Source organism: Phocoena phocoena, chromosome 5, assembly GCF_963924675.1.
Source record: "Phocoena phocoena chromosome 5, mPhoPho1.1, whole genome shotgun sequence".
In the NCBI taxonomy this organism is placed as follows: Eukaryota; Metazoa; Chordata; class Mammalia; order Artiodactyla; family Phocoenidae; genus Phocoena; species Phocoena phocoena.
The window spans coordinates 74,791,601-74,808,077 of NC_089223.1; the positions used below are offsets into that span (position 1 = coordinate 74,791,601).

The 16,477-nt window shown below is 38.8% G+C and overlaps 1 protein-coding gene and 1 pseudogene across 1 annotated transcript in view; one reads left to right on the forward strand and one right to left on the reverse strand.

Annotated features, from left to right (window-relative positions):
• Window positions 1-16,477, forward strand: part of PDS5A (PDS5 cohesin associated factor A) — a 117,968-nt gene that overhangs the window by 28,516 nt on the left and 72,975 nt on the right. The window lies entirely within an intron of this gene.
• On the reverse strand, window positions 4,099-5,173 carry LOC136123363 (proline-rich protein 11 pseudogene; annotated as a pseudogene).

The following is a 16,477-nucleotide window of genomic DNA, read 5'->3' on the forward strand; positions in this document are numbered from 1 at the left end:
AATAATATTTCTCTGTGTGTGTGTATGTGTGTGTGTGCACGTGCGTGACATCTTAAGCCATTTGTCTGTTGATGGGGACTTGGGTTGTTTCTGTGTCCTGGCTATTGTAAAGGGTGCTGCTGTGAACATTGGGGTGCATGTATCTTTTCAATGTTCTGAGTAAAAAGACCTTAAATTATGATTGATCATTTTAAGAATAGGGCAAATGATCCACCTTTATCAAGGAAAGGAAAGTTAGAAAACCGAAAGTTAAATTAATATATTAAAGGCATCTATTAAGCAGCCATGTACCCCCATCTACATTCTCTACCATAGTCTTCACCTAACTACGTTGTGAGAAAAGTAGGCTTTATGAGCTGGCCTGGGAACATAACCACATATAGTAGTTCTAGCACTATAATATAGTGTAGTTTCTATAGTATACTCTCTCTATATGTATATATTTTATTTTTCTCTAGTCATTTTGGATAACCACTCATCATATTATACTATACTATATATAATGTATGGATTAAGAATGGTAAGAGGTAGGTAAGAGTGATTAGCCACACAGCCTGGATTTGAGTTTTTATGCCCTTGAGCAAATTACTTAGCTTAAGTTTCTCATCTGTTAAATGGGTATGTTAATAATGCCTCCCACAAAGAATCATTGTATTATATGGGTTAATAGTACATTTAAGTTACTTGAAATATGCCCAGCACATAGCAAAAATCAGTAAATGTTAGCCATTAGTACTATTACAAATAATTCACCTATTAAAATATGCATTTTGAATTGCAGATTTTCTCTATGAGGATCAAACTGTAGAATAACATTGATTTGTGCCATCACTTGTTTTGTCCTTCTGCCTCACAAGTACTTGGAATTAGAGAACATCTGTGGTTACATTAAACCAAAAGTCAAAACCTCTGCAGCCTCAGTGAAAGTGTCAGACCCTCAGTCTTTAAGGCTAATATTTTAGGACCTTAAGAATTTCCCTTAAAGCTAAAAATAGCTTCCATGATGACTGTCTCTTTTATAGTCAGTGTCCAGGTTATTTTTAGAATCCTAGTATTCAGGGTATTTTTAGAACTCTAGCAGTACCAGCTTATCTTGAAGGTGGAAATAAATGGAGTAAAACATTTCTTGTAATTCAGAAACTTTCAGGAATCTTTGTGAAGTGTAGTTTTGTAGTATATGCTTGTTAAATGGTTTGGGGCTGATAGAATGAGTCTTTAAAATATAATTTGGTTTAGCTCTCAGGAAGAGTACAGTGAAATGTGTAGCATCTAACTTTTCTATACCACACAATTTAGGTATGAAATAATAACCTTGTCTCATTAAAGAATAGTGACCTTGACTAAGTATATGAGTAACAAAAAACAAATTGTATCTTCAAGTAGGCTCTATTGGTTTATTAGAAAAATAGGTTATTGAGTTTTTTCCATAGAGTAACTCAATTTGTTAAAATTGAAGTAGCTGTATTGATACTCTGTTGTTGGTTTGTTTTTTGGATTTGACACATAAGAGAGATCGTATGGTATTTGTCTTTCTCTGTCTGACTTATTTCACTTAGTGTCCTCTAAGTCTGTCAGTGTTGTTGCAAGTGGCAAGATTTCATTCTTTTCTAATGGCTGAATAATATTCCATACACACACACACACACACATATATACACATATGTATGTATACAGAGTCTACAATTTCTTTACATTCATCCATCAGTGGACATTAGGTTGTTTCCACATCTTTGCTATTGTAAATAAAGTTGCAATGAACATGAGGTTGCATTTATCTTTTCGAGTTAGTGTTTTTGTTTTCTTTAGATAAATACCCAGAAATGAAATTGCTGGATCATATGATAGTTCTATTTTTAATTTTTTGTTTTATCTTAATATTAGCACTTAGTCTTGAAATATATATTGATTGCATAGCTATTGACAAATCAGAAATTTAGGGAGATTTCTGTTCTCAGACTTGATCAACCACTGAAGTCTAGAGCGTGTCAAAAAGTACACTAATAGGTTTCATTCCTTTAGAAAGTATGCATTTATATCTTACTTTATAAGACAAATGTAGAGCCCTTAGGAGATTACAATCTTCTTGAGGACACATAATTTTCATACTAATAACCGCAGCAAGGAGACACTGTAAGATAATTGCTTTGTAATTGGTACAGTGTTTTCAGTTCAAAGGAGTCAGTGATTCCTTCAGACTAGAGTGAGTTAAGCAGGGCTTCAAGAAGAGGAAGCAGAATTTGGGCCAAAATTTTAAGAGCAGGTAAGATATTTTTTTTTTTTTTTTTTGTGGTACACGGGCCTCTCACTGTTGTGGCCTCTCCCGTTGCGGAGCGCAGGCTCAGCGGCCATGGCTTATGGGCCCAGCCACTCCGCGGCATGTGGGATCTTCCCGGACCGGGGCACGAACCCACGTTCCCTGCATCGGCAGGTGGACTCTCAACCACTGCGCCACCAGGGAAGCCCTAGAGCAGGTAAGATTTTAATAAGAGTACTGAGGGGTAGAAGCAATTCTATGACATATTCACATATTTTTTCACCAAGTGTTGAACTCTTTCCTATGCAAAGCTGTAAAGATGCTCAGGATGCTTTTTGAAGATAATGAATAAACCTAGTTTGATTGGAGTGGAGAGTGGAAATCAAAATAACATTTTATATTTACATACTATAAATATATACATTTATATATATAAATATATATACACATACCTACACATAAAGGTAAGATAAAATTATAAATTGATTATGATGTGTTTTTTTTGTTTGTTTGCTTTTGCGGTACGCGGGCCTCTCACAGTTGTGGCCTCTCCCCTTGCGGAGCATGGGCTCCGGACGCGCAGGCCCAGCGGCCATGGCTCACATGCCTAGCCGCTTCGCGGCATGTGGGATCTTCCCGGACCGGTGCACGAACCTGTGTCCCCTGCATCAGCAGGCGGACTCTCAACCACTGCGCCACCAGGGAAGCCCTGATCATGACATTTTAAATGCCATAAGGTATTATCAGTGGGAAACCATTGTTTTATTGGAGTAACATTAAAATAGATGTTTTAAGAGTAACTTAGAAGCTCTGGGTTTGATTTTGAGACTTAAAGAGACTAAAATCGGGTGTGATGTAATAAGGGCCTAGAGTATGGAGTATTAGAGTATTAATACAGTTTTATCAACTGTATTAGTATGAAGGTAACTTACTTTTGAGAAGAGTAGTCTGGGCACTTAAGAATACTGAAGTTTTCTTAAAAGGAATTTACAATGTAGGTACAATGGAAAGACATTCTATTTTTTTAAATTAATTAATTTAATTTTTTGGTTATGCCGGGTCTTAGTTGCAGCAGGCAGACTCCTTAGCTGTGGCTCCAGGGCTTCTTAGTTTTGGCTCGCCAGCTCCTTAGTTGCAGCATGTGGGCTCCTTAGTTGCGGTATGTGAACTCCTAGTTGCAGTATGCGTGCAGGATCTAGTTCCCTGACCAGGGATTGAACCCCGGGCCCCTTGCATTGGGAGCGCGGAGTCCCATCCACTGTACCACCAGGGAAGTCCCATGGTATTCTGATTTTTAAGGTCACATTGGAGTTTTTGCATCAAGTTCTTTTGGAACAGTTAGGATTGAATGGGGGATGGTTTTACTTCTTAATTGCTTATAGGGAACAGAAATAAAATCTAGAGGGTCTGGTTTTTTTTATTAAGTTTGCAGCCCTTAATGAGTGCATGAGCTTTACAGGCTGAAATACTTTGCTTTTCAATTACCTGAGAATACCCAAGATGAATGGGCACCAGGTTATTTTCTTAATGTCATAACTGCACCTGTAGAGTAAAAATTAGAGTTATCTAGTTAACTTGAATAACCTCCCAAACTAAATTGGGTAGTTCCAGGATAAACATCACTTTCGGGATTGCATTTTCCCATCTGTTCTATTAATGATCATATAAACTAGAAAATATCCTAACACTCGCTTTCGCTACTGTATGGGCTCCATACATACTTTAATTCTTCGAATGAATTATATATTAACATAATTACTTATACATACTACATTAAAAAAAGATTGGGGTAATATTATCTGTATATTTCATGGATCATCATATGGAGTCAGGCAGAGGTGGCATCAATTTTGTTCATCAAAGCTGCTTGTAGAAAGTGGCAGAGTTTGAGTTGGGCTTCTAGGGTGAGCCAGCTGAAACTTTCTCTTCAAGGCCTGGGTCATTACTGGGGTCAGCCCAGTTCCTGTTTCCATATTTTCTTTATTGGTAAGTGGAGTTCCACCTGGGCTCCTCTCTACATCGACTTTTCTGAGTAGTTTCCGCAGATCTAACTGGCTTTTACCAGGAGTAATGAAGACATTGTAACTCGAGTTGATAACACTTTGAACTTTCGTTTCAGGGAAACGCGCTGCAGGTCAGAGACAGTAACTAGTGGATTCTGTGCCTTTGGTGATGGTACAAGCGTCCTCCTTTCATCAAAACTCTGTGTCTTCTTTAATTTCACAGTCAGTAGATCTTTAACTGTTATCTGCATGGGTCCACTTTTTTTTAATGGTCCAGCCTCAAGTGCTTTAGTGAGATCAGATTTTCTGAGCAGCAAAGGTGCTGTCAGTGGTGGAGGCGGAGGCAGAGGCAGGGGTGGAGGAAAAGATGACTGGATGGCTGTGGCAGTGAGGCAGGAAGTACAGCCCCGGAGTCTCCAGGGGTGGTTAGAGCACATGCAGGCACATTTGTAAGTTTACCACGCATGTGACCCATCTGACCACAGCTTGGACAGGAAGAATTTTCTGAGACGGCCTTCAGTGCTTCCTGGAGCTTGCTTAATTCATTTCCCAAAATGAGAAACCATTGTTTTAGACTCTGAAGTTCTTGGTGGCAGAAACGGGATGGGAAGATGGTGTCTTTCAATACTTCCAAACTCCGGGCCATGCAGTTCTGAAACCAATTGTATGTAGACCATACTCTATTTGTCCAAAGCTTTACTGAATCTTTAAAATTGGGAAATTTGAAGTTCCAGGATGGTCTTAGTCAGCTTCTGCTAAGGGGTGTATCTGTTGAAGGAATAACCACTCTTTCTGGTGACGGTGGCAGAGGGGGAGGTGTAACTAGCTTAGACTGAAAGTGAGAGGCTTCTTTTCTTTTGAAAAATCTTTTCACTTTGGCTTTTAGCTTTATTCTTTGTTGCTTGAACTTGGGCATGGTTTTAGGCTAAGAGTCCGGGGATTCGATGGAGTCCCGGCCGTGGTATCTCCCTCGCCATAAAGAAAAATTCAAAAAATTAAATTAAAAAATCAAGACATACTATTAATGTGATAATTTAGTCACTTGAACTTTGAGCTTTAGGCCCCAAAGTTGCTCTGATGTGAACACACTTCTAAAATTATCATCAAATATGTATTAGGTAGACTTAAAATTTTTGTAATTTTTGGGTTTTTTTTGGACACACCGCACGGCTTACGGGATGTTAGTTCCCCAACCAGAGATCGAATCCATGCCCCCTCCAGTGAAAGCACGGAGTCCTAACCACTGGACTGCCAGGGAATTCCCTAATTTTTGTAGTTCTAATGGCTTATGCATTAACTATACCCCTGCCTCGCCTGCTTCTCTCAGGTTTCACCTCAAATGTATATTAGATAAAAGGATTTATGTTAAAAATAATTAGGTGAAACCAGAAAGGAGTGCATATTGGCAAATAGCTCAGTGCTCATTCTTTTTTTAATAAATTTATTTTATTTTTGGCTGCGTTGGGTCTTCGTTGCTGCATGCGGGCTTTCTCTGTTGCAGCGAGTGGGGGCTCTTCTTCGTTGCAGTGCGTGGGCTTCTCTTGTTGCGGAGCACGGGCTCTAGGTGCATGGGCTTCAGTAGTTGTGGCACCTGGGCTTAATTGCTCCGTGGCATGTGGGATCCTCCCAGACCAGGGCTCGAACCCGTGTCCCCTGCATTGACAGGTGGTTTCTTAACCACTGTGCTACCAGGGAAGTCCCTCAGTGCTCATTCTAATCTGGCAGTCCATGTATATATTTACAGAGTGAAGCACCATATTAATATAAAACTATAAGGCTTATTTAACTCCAAAACTTACGTGTTTTCATGTGGATTTTATTTTTGTTCTTGAAAGGTTAGTGTACATGTAGAGATTGTCTGAACTAGTCAGTTTATTCATAATTCAAATACTGAGCACTGTGTATAAGGCATAGTTTTATAGATTCTGGTACTACATAAATGAATACATTTTATTGCCTTTGCAAAACTTAAGTCTAGTGCAGGAAAGACAGAGAATAAGCAAGTAAAATATGAGGAAAATGTTCATAATGTAAAAGCATGTGAGAATTAAAATGGTGTCCTGGAAACTATTAGATTAGTAATCTTGAGACCTGGATTTAATTATCAGTCCTAGACCTGCCATTAACCCACTGTATTTCTTCAATTAACAATCCCCCTCCCTACACCTTCTCTTTTTTTTTTTTTTAACTAAATCACAAGTCTGTTCAATTTAAATTATTTATTTCTTTTATTTTTGGCTGTGTTGGGTGTTCGTTGCTGCGCACAGGCTTTCCCTAGTTGTGGCAAGCGGGGGCTACTCTTCGTTGCCATGCGTGGGCTTCTCATTGCAGTGGCTTCTCTTGTTGCGGAGCACAGGCTCTAGGTGCGCGGGCTTCAGTAGTTTTGGCACGTGGGCTTAGTAGTTGTGGCTCACAGGCTCTGGAGCGCAGGCTCAGTAGTTGTGGCGCACGGGCTTAGTTGCTCCACGGCATGTGGGATCTTCCCAGACTAGGGCTCGAACCCGTGCTCCCTGCATTGGCAGGCGGATTCTTAACCACTGCACCACCAGTGTAATCCCCTTCTCTTATTTTTAAATGGAAAATTTCTGAAGTCTTTACATTATCTAAAATATGATTAGGAAATACCCTGGCGGTCCTGTGGTTAGGACTCCTCGCTTCCACTGCATGGGGCATGGGTTTGATCCCTGGAGTAGGAACTAAGATCCCACATTCTGCATGCCAGGTGGTGGCCCTGCCCCCCAAAGGTGATAAGATTAGCTCCTTTAAAAGGAATCTAAGATTCTTATGGTACATGTAATTTTTTTTAACTTTTCCATTTTTTATTGTGGAAAAACTTCAACAAAAACAAAAGTGAAGAAAAGAGAATAATGAACTCCTGAAGCAAATCTCAGATAGCATTTCATTACTATTTCAGAATGTATTCCTAAAAAATAGGGCACTATATTTAAAAAAAATCATACTATGATTATCATACCTAAAAATTTATTATTAGCTATTATTATAATTAAAGTAGCTATTAACTATTTTATTAAATGCATATACATATATTATGGTGGGTCTTGTGTGTGTGTATATATTTATATGTGAACATATAAAAAGTACATAGAGTTTAACAAGTAACTATAAAGTGAACATATGAACAAAGAAATAGACTATCAACACCTTCAGAATATCAGCACCCCCAAAAGTCTAGTGTGTACCTCCCAGTCATAAACTTTCTTTCATAACCACTATATAAATGCAGTCTCTTTGGTTTTCTTATAGTGTCACTGTCTATGTACAAATCTCTAAAAATATAGTTTAGTTTTCTTTAGTTTTAGCTTTGAATTTTATATGAATGGAATCATATAGTATGGTTCCTTGTGTATGCGTCTTTTTCAGTATTATGTTTGAGCTTCATCCATGTTATTGCTTATGTGTTTTTCAATTATTTTTATTGCCATATACTAAGTACTCTATTGTACTACTTAACCAATCCTCTCTTGCCACTGACTTCTAGTTTTTTGGCTTTTACAAGCAACATTGCTATGAATATACTTGTATGCATGTTCTATTGTACATATACAGGCTGCTTTAGGGCATAGACATAGACATTGGTGAAATTGTTGGGCCATTGGGTATGCATGTCTTTTACTTGCTGAAAACACCAAAGTGGTTGTAATTAACAATGAATGAGAATTTTCATTTTCTATGTTGGACTTTTAAAAGTTAATTTTTACCAGTGAGGTTTTAAAGTTTTTACTTTACTGTTTTTCTCCCAAGACAGTGCCTTTTTAAAAAAACAGCTGTATTGAGTTATAATTGAAATACAATAGGTTGCACATGTTTGAAGTATATACTATAATATATATCTAGTCTAGTCTTTGTTACCAGTTCTTAGCAGGGAGCTTCAAAAACCCTTGCAACTTCCTGAGTGATAGGAGTATCTTTGTTATGTTAATGAGGTGACTCTTTACCCTCTTCCTGGATAGCTTCAGGAAGGGACTGGTCTGCAAAATGTTGGAGATTTGGAATTTTCAGCCAACTGGGAGGGGTGGGGGGAGGCTAGTGACCTAGCTCAATGAAATGATAATGAATGAATGAATGAATTATTCCCACATAAGGAAGCCCAGTAAACCTCTGGAAACCAGGAGGAGCTTCCTGGTTGATGAACACATTGATGTGCCAGGAGAGTATTGTGTCAGATCCACCAGGAAAGAACATGGAAGTTATTCATCCCTGCCTTCTCTCCCCAAGATCTTGACCTATGCGTCTCTTCTGTTTAGCTGTTCCTGAGTTATGTCCTTTATAATAAACCTGTAATCATAAGTATAATGCTTTCAGTGAGTTCTGTGAGTCATTCTAGCAAATTACTGAACCTGAGGGTATTGTAGGAAGCCCTAAAGTCATAACTGGCCTATCACAAATGCAGGCGGCCCCCAGGACTTGCATGTGTCATCTGAAGTGCGGGGAGTTTTGTGAAGGAATTTTTTGCTCGTTAACTTGCGGGGTCTGTGCTAACTCCAGGTAGTTCGTGTTAGAACTGAATTGAAATGTAGTACATCCAGTTGGTGTCAGAGAGTTGCTGTCAGGGCAAAACAATTTGACAAGTTTTGACATACATATATAGCCTTGAAACCATCATCACAATCAAGAAGATGAATGGATCTATCTCCCCCATATGTTTCCTTGTGTCCTTTTTTTTTTTTTTTTTTTTTTTTTTTTTTTTGCAGTATGCGGGCCTCTCACTGTTGTGGCCTCTCCCGTTGCGGAGCACAGGCTCCGCACACGCAGGCTCAGCGGCCATGGCTCACGGGCCCAGCCGCTCCGCAGCATGTGGGATCTTCCCCGACCGGGGCACGAACCCGTGTCCGCTGCATCGGCAGGTGGACTCTCAACCACTGCGCCACCAGGGAAGCCCTCCTTGTGTCCTTTATTAATCTACCCTGCTCCCCATTTGCGTCTGTCTTTTTTGGCTCTGAACACAATGGAATTCCCAATTAAATTGGGAATTATATTCCCAATGGAATACTTCTCAGCACTTAAAAGGAATGAATTACTGATACGTACAACATGAATGGATCTCAGGTGCATTATGTTAAGTGATAGAGCTAGATCCAAAGAGCAATGTACTGTGTAACTCCATTTATGTGATATTCTGGAATCACAGAATATCACAGATCAGGGGTTGCCAGACAGCACAGATCAGGGGTTGCCAAGGGCTAAGGAAGCAGCTGAGGGTTGACTTCACAGGGACACAAAGGAACTTTTTAGGGTGATGAAGTAGTCTATGCCTTGATTGTAATGTTGGTTACACAACTGTGTATTTGTCAAAATTCGTAGAATGGGACACTAAAAAGTGAATTTTATGTAATTTAACCTCAATAAACCTGTCTTTAAAAAAAAGGTAAAAAGATTGGAAGAATTTGCTAATGCAGATCATAAGTTACAGTGGCAGTATTTCAAGCAAAGTGGACTTTAGAACAAGTGATAGTGCCAAGGATAAGAAAAGATACTTGATAATAATAAAGGGATCACTGCAGTAAGAAAATACAACAGTATATACCTAATAACAGCTTCCACATAGCTGAGAAATTAACAAGTCCACAAGTACACATGGAAATTTCAACACTCCTCTTTCAGTAATTGATTAAACAGGTAGACAGAAATCAGTAGGGTTGTAGAAGAGTTAATGTACCAATGCACTTGACCTAATTGACATTGCATTCAATAACAGCAGAAATACACATTCTTTTCAAGTGCACATGAATCATTCACTAAGACAGATAGCCCATGTGGTGGGCCATTAAACAAATTTCAATACCTTTAATATGATTCATATTACATACAGGGGCAATATGATCACAGGGAGTTTAATGAGAAATTAATAAGAAAAGATGTCCAGAAAATACCCCAAATATTTGGAAATTAAACAGTATATTTCTGAGTAATACATGAATAAAAGAAGGAATCACAAGGAAAACTAGAAAATATTTTGAACTTCGTAGCAGTGCTTATTGAGAAATTTATTTTGATAAGCATTTAAATGTTCATATTAGAAGAGAACAATCTAGAATCAGTGATAGGCTTCTACCCTGAGAACCTAGGAAAAGAACAGCAAATTAAACCTAAAGAAAGTATTGGGTTGGCCAAAAAGTTAGTTCGTTTTTTTTTGTTAAGATGGCTCCAGTAGCGCTTAGTTGTCTTTAACTTCCTTTGAAACAATTTTGTTAGATTGTATTGTGACAGCTGTCATATCAGAGTGCATTAAAAAAAAAAAAAATCTTATCAAAATTGGTGAATTTTTGTGTAGCCATTTTAACATTGAAGATGGAAGAAAAACAACATTTTCAGCATATTATGCTTTATTATTTCAAGCAAGGTAAAAACGCAACTGAAATGCAAAAAAAGCTTTGTGCAGTGTATGGAGAAGGTGCTGTGACTGATTGAATGTGTCAGAAGTGGTTTGCAAAGTTTCCTGCTGGAGATTTCTTGCAGGTAGACCAGTTGAAGTTGATAGCGATCAAATGTAGACATTAATTGAGAACAATTAGCGTTATACCATGTGGGAGATAGCTGACATACTCAAAGTATCCATGTCAAGCGTTGAAAATCATTTGCATGAGCTTAGTTATGTTAATTGCTTTGGTGTTCAGGTTCCATGTAAGTTAAGCGGCGGGGTGGGGGGGTTGGGAACATTTCAGCCGTATTTCTGCATGCCATTCTCTATTTAAACGTAACAAAAACGTTCTGTTTTTAAAACAAATTGTGACGGGCGATGAAAAGTGGATACTGTACAATAATGTGGAATGGAAGAGATTGTGGGGCAAGCGAAATGAACCACCACAAACCACGTTAAAACCCGGTCTTCATCCAAAGAAGGTGATGTTGTGTATATGGTGGGATTAGAAGGGAGTCCTCTACTATGAGCTCCTTCCAGAAAACGAAACGATGAATTCCAACAAGTACTGCTCCAAATTAGACCAACTGAAAGCAGCACTTGACGAAAAGCATCTGGAATTAGTCAACAGAAAACGCATAATCTTCCATCAGGATAACACAAGACTGTGTTTCTTTGATGACCAGGCAAAAACTGTTACAGCTTGGCTGGGAAGTTCTGATTCATCTGCCGTATTCACCAGACATTACACCTTTGGATTTCCATTTATTTTGGTCTTTACAAAATTCTCTTAATGGAAAAAATTTCAATTCCCTGGAAGACTGTAAAAGGCACCTGGAACAGTTCTTTGCTCAAAAAAACTAAAAGTTTTGGGAAGATGGAATTATGAAGTTGCCTGAAAAATGGCAGAAAGTAGTGGAACAAAAGGGCGAATACGTTGTTCAATAAACTTCTTGGTGAAAATGAAAAATGTGTCTTTTATTTTTAAAACTGAAGGGACTTTTGGGCCAACCCATTAGAAAGCAGGACATAGTAAAGGTAAGAATGGGAATCAATCAAATAGAAAATGCGCAGACAGTAGACAAAACTAATAATGCCAAATTTGGTTCTTTGAAAAGATAATAAAATTGGCAAAACCGCTGTTAGATCAGGTTTCTCCACCTTGGCTCTGTTGACTTTTACAGCCTGATAATTGTGGGGAGCTGTCCTATCCCTGGTCTCTACCCCTAGATGCCAGTAGAGCCCCTTTTCCCAGTTGTGACAACTAAAAATGTCTCCAGACATTGGCAGATATCCCCTGGAGGTGGGTGGCAAATTCACTCCTCCTTGAGACCACTACATTAGAACAACCAAGATAAAAAGGGGGGACGGGGGGAAAAATAAAAAGTAAAAAAAAAGAAGGAAGAGAAAAATTAGCAATATCAGTGAAAAAAGAAACATCAGTTTAGGTTTTATAGTCATTGAAAGGGTAATAAAGGCATATTATAAGCAAGTTAATGCTAGTAAATTCAGTATCCTAAATGAAATAGATATATTTCTGGAAAAATGCAAATTACCGAAACTGACTTAAGATGAAATAGAAAACCTGATAGCTTTATACTGATTTTAACTATCATACATTGCAGGTGATAACTGGTCACTTAGCTTTTGGCAGATGTTGTGATTGATTATCACTCCTGCTCAAGGTCAAGAAATATTCACTTAGGAGCTACTGTGTGCTAGGCAAAGGGCTAGGCACTCAGTGTACAGTTTTTGTTTTTGTTTTTTGCCACTCCACACAGCATGAGGAATCTTAGTTCCCCAACCAGGGATGGAACCTGTGCCCCCTGCAGTGGAAGAGCAAAGTCTTAACCATTGGACCGCCAGGGAAGTCCCACCTTATACTGGTTTTATTTTATTTTTAAAATTTTATTTATTTATTTTTGGCTGCATTGGGTATTCGTTGCTGCATGTGGGCTTTCTCTAGTTGTGGCGAGCAGGGGCTATTCTTCATTGCGGTGTGCCGGCTTCTCATTGTGGTGGCTTCTCTTGTTGCGGAGCACAGGCTCTGGGCGCACGGGCTTCAGTAGTTGTGGCACGTGGGCTCAGTGTTTGTGGCTCAAGGGCTCTAGAACACAGGCTTAGTAGCTGTGGTGCACAGGCTTAGTTGCTCCGGGGCATGTGGGATCTTCTCGGACTAGGGCTCGAACCTATGTCCCCTGCATTGGCAGGCAGATTCTTAACCACTGCACCACCAGGGAAGTCCCTTTATACTGATTTTAGAAACTAGATTTGCAACTAAAAACTTTCCCACAAATAAAGACCCCGATGACTTCATTGATGAATTCTATTAAACACTTAAGGAAAAAAGCATACTAGTCCGACACAAACTAAGCAAACAGGAAGAGTGAACACTTCCAGCTCACTTTATATGGCCAATATTACCTTGATGCCAAAGCAAAACATATTACAAGAAAAGAAATCTGCAGACCAAGAGCCTAAATGAACAACAAAATATTAGCAGGGGAGATCCAGCCAGCCAAACCAAACAAACCAAAAATAGGAAAAACGAAAAACAAAAAAAACCACCGCACACATGCAAAACATAGTGCACCCCCAATGACCACCATGTCAGGTTTATTCCAGGAGTGCAAATTTGGTTTAATATTTGAAAATCAATCAATTTATTTCCACATATTAACACTAGTGTAAATTGGGAAAAACATGTTATCATCCCTACAGATGTGGGAAAAGTATCTGAAAAAAAATCTTCATAAAAACCAACAGCACCTTAGGAATAGAAGGTAAAACTTTCTCAACCTGATAAAAAGGCATCTACAGAAACCCATTAACTTAATACGTAATGGTCAAAGACTGAATGCTTTCTAAGATCTCAAAAGAGGCAAAAATGTCTGCTCTCACTTTTGTTCAGTATCGTGGTTTTGCTAGCACAATAAGGAAAAGAAAAGGCATACAAATTAGAGAAGACAAAATTAAACTGTCCTTTTTTGTTAATGATATTGCATTTATAGAAAATCCTGAGAAATGCATAAACAAGCTACTAGAACCAGTAAAGCTGTGTAGCAGTGTGAAAGGCTCAGTATGCAAAAATTGACTGCATATATGTAATAGGAACCAGCAATTGGAAAATGCAGTTTTTAAAATTCGCAGTAGCGTCCATAAGGTAAATAGTTGGAAGTAACAAAATATATCAGACCAATACACTGAAAACTACATAATAAATGCTGGAAGACATTTTTTTCCACTCAACAAACTTTTATTGAGTATATGTCAAACCAAAGTCTTTGTGCCAAAGGTATAGAAATAAACAGGGTGCAGCCATAGCCCTAGGAGAGACAATAAATAGGAAAGCAGAAAGCACAGTGAGATAAGCATTGTGATGGAAGTGTATAGTGTGTGGCAACATAGAGAGTATCCTTCCAGAAGGATGCAGTGATTGTCCCAATATTCAGTCAGTCTGGAAGAGAAAAACCTAAATCAGTGGAGACATATACCATATTTGTGGATCAGAGAACTCAGTATTATTAAAATGTCAGTTCTCTTACCATTGTTTTCCGTTGCATGTCCTTGGCCACCAATGGGATTTAGTCCCCCATTTTTTTGACTATTTGGGTTTCTTTCAAAAAGTGCTTAGTCTAGCAAGTCATTTGTCCATTTTACAATTGGGTTTTCTCTTCCTTACTGAATTGTAGGAGTTCTTTACATATATTTAGATAGGTTCTTTGTTGATTATGCGTGTCACAAGTATCTACTTTCATTAAGTGGCATGTCTTTTTGAAAACTTTAGTGATATCTTTGATGAATGCACATTAACTTTAATTTATGGAAAGAATCAATCCATAGCTAGTGCTTTTTGTGTCTTGATTTAAGAAATCCTTCCTGCTCAAGATCATAAAGATACTCCATTTTTTTTTGCTGCATTGGGTCTTCATTGCTGCGTGCAGGCTTTCTCTAGTTGCAGCGAGCAGGAGCTCCTCTTCCTTGTGGTGCATGGGCTTCTCATTGTGGTGGCTTCTCTTGTTGCAGAGCACGGGCTCTAGGTGCGCGGGCTTCGGTAATTGTGGCACGCAGACTCAGTAGCTTTGGCACACGGGCGTAGCTGTTCTGCGGCATGTGGGATCTTCCTGGACCAGGGCTGGAACCTGTGTCCCCTGCATTGGCAGGCGGATTCTTAACCAATGTGCCACCAGGGGAGTCCCTCTTATTATGAATTTATTTATTTATTTTTGGCTGCGTTGGGTCTTTGCTGCTGTGCACAGGCTTTCTCAAGTTGCGGAGAGTGGGGGCTATTCTTCCTTGTGGTGCACGGGCTTCTCATTGCAGTGGCTTCTCTTATTGTGGACCGTGGGCTCTAGGGGCGCGGGCTTCAGTAGGTGTGGCACACGGGCTCAGTAGTTGTGGCTCGTGGACTCTACAGCTCAGGCTTAGTAGTTGTGGTGCATGGACTTAGTTGTTCCGCAGCATGTGGGATCTTCCCGGACCAGGGAATGAACCTGTGACCCCTGCATTGGCAGGCGGATTCTTAACCACTGCGCCACCAGGGAAGTCCCCCTCTTAATTTTTAAAAACTTTCTTAGATGTCCCTTTCAAATTTTGATTTTTATCCCACTGGGAATTAATTTTTTTGGGTAGGTTCTAAAGTGGTCTGTCTTTACCATTACATTTGGGCGTGGAAAATGTTATTGATATTTTCTGTGGTATGGTTTAGGAGTATGTGCTATAAAAATCCTCATTAACATTTTGAAGGCTCTCTGGATTTTAATGATGTTCAGTTTATTGAATATTTTCTTCATAATCTTTTATAACTAATTAAAGAAAACTAAGTATAAAAGAAATGGCAAAAGAGCTTTTCAGAATAATTTGTCTACCTGAAAAGTTGACTGTGCTGACATTTTTCCTTTGAAATATTTCTAACAATTTGTAAATTGTTGATTTGAGGACCACATAGACATGTTTTGCTTGTCCCTCACAATGGTATGAACTTTTTGGAGTTGCTGAAATTCTCAAGTCGGATGATTTCACTTAACGTTTTATTGTGTCCTTATCAACTGAATGATTTTGCAGTACTAGGTCTGCATTCTCACCTGACAACAATTAGCTGAAACCAGCTCTTGTCTTTGGATGGGGCATGTGCTCTCCATTTCTCCCAAGTGGTTATTTCCATTTCCCTCCTCTTGAGTTGTGACCCCTGCTATAGACCTATGTTTAGACTATATTTACTTAAAAATTCTAAACAAATTTCGAGCAACAGACATAATATACTGATTGTCTAGAACTGATGAAGTTTTTTGCCAGAATGGTAGGGACATATGGATCATATTTTTAAAAATATACATGATATATATTATCAGAGTAGATGTTAAAAAGACATTTCATGAATTTAAAAAAATTTTATTGAAGTATAGTTGATTTACAATGTTGTGTTAATTTCTGCTGTACAGCAAAGTGATTCAGTTATACATATACTTTTTCATATTCTTTTCCATTATGGTTTATCACAGGATATTGAATATAGCTCCCTGTGCTATACAGTAGGACCTTGTTGTTGATCCATTCTATATAAACTAGTTTGCATCTGCTAATCCCAAACTCCCAGTCCTCCCCCACGCAAAGCTTCCTAACTTTTATGAGGGGTAGCAATGGTTTACAAACTTATTTTAGTCTTAGGATATTGTACTGCCCAAATACAGAAGGTCAATATATAAAGCTAATGAAAAGCCAGCTGCTCAGAGGCAAGCAACTGAGAGACCCTGGGCATGTGCCCGTCACACCACTCCTTTTGGCTGTCTTGTTGCCTCTACCAGGGCTACTAGGAACCTCAAAGTTGGAACATGGTTGAAA